We start from the raw sequence: 1,211 nt of genomic DNA, 5'->3' as shown, positions 1-1,211 counted from the left end.
GCGGGGGTCTGCGGGGGTGAGCGGGGGTCTGGGCGGAGGTGCTGGGGCCCGCCATACAAGCGGGGGTCTGCGGGGGTGAGCGGGGGTCTGGGCGGGGGTGCAGGGGCCCGCCATAGCAAGCGGGGGTCTGCAGGGGTGAGCGTGGGTCTGGGCGGAGGTGCTGGGGCCCGCCATACAAGCGGGGGTCTGCGGGAGCGCCCTCCTGTGGACAAAAAGGGTAAAATGGAGAGCGCTCTCCTGTGGACAAAAAGAGGTATTGAAAAGCTCAGGGGAATCGGTGGGTCTCTGGGCTAGGTGGGGAGTGCGGGAGGCCTTCCCGTGCTGTCCTCCCGCACTCCCCACCTAACCCGAGTCCCACCGAAGCCCCGTGCTGGCCTCCCGCACTTCCCACCTAACCGGAGTCCCACCGAAGCCCCGTGCTGGCCTCCCGCGCTTCCCACCTAACCTGAGTCCCACCAAAGCCCCGTGCTGGCCTCCCGCGCTTCCCACCTAACCTGAGTCCCACCAAAGCCCCGTGCTGGCCTCCCGCGCTTCCCACCTAACCTGAGTCCCACCAAAGCCCCGTGCTGGCCTCCCGCGCTTCCCACCTAACCTGAGTCCCACCAAAGCCCCGTGCTGGCCTCCCGCGCTTCCCACCTAACCTGAGTCCCACCAAAGCCCCGTGCTGGCCTCCCGCGCTTCCCACCTAACCTGAGTCCCACCAAAGCCCCGTGCTGGCCTCCCGCACTCCCCACCCAACCCTGAGACCCACCAAAGCCCCGTGCTGGAGCGCAGGTTCATCATAGGCAAGGCAGGTTCATCATAGGAAGCCTAGGTACATCATAGGCAAGAAAAATTTTCGCTCCTGAGACTAAGTCCACAGGTTCATCATAGGAGAGAAGAAAAATTTTCGCTCCAGAGACTAAGTCCACAGGTTCATCATAGGAGAGAAGAAAAATTTTCGCTCCTGAGACTAAGTCCACAGGTTCATCATAGGCAAGAGCAAAATTTTTCGCTCCTGAGCCTAAGTCCCCTATTATTTAATTATATAGCCTGGGCAAGTGGCGAGCTCCAGGATTTCAGACAGGGGAGCTTCGAAAAAAGCGTCCGACGGTTTCGGACACTTTCGAGCGAGGTCCCCTTGGCCTGGAGGGTACCTAACCCCCCCCCCCCTGGTGGGGTATCGGCACGTTAATGAGGGCGCGCTAAAAAAGAGGACTCAGAAAAATAAC

This window comes from Sardina pilchardus, chromosome 21 (assembly GCF_963854185.1).
Source record: "Sardina pilchardus chromosome 21, fSarPil1.1, whole genome shotgun sequence".
In the NCBI taxonomy this organism is placed as follows: Eukaryota; Metazoa; Chordata; class Actinopteri; order Clupeiformes; family Clupeidae; genus Sardina; species Sardina pilchardus.
This window is presented reverse-complemented; position numbering follows the sequence as displayed.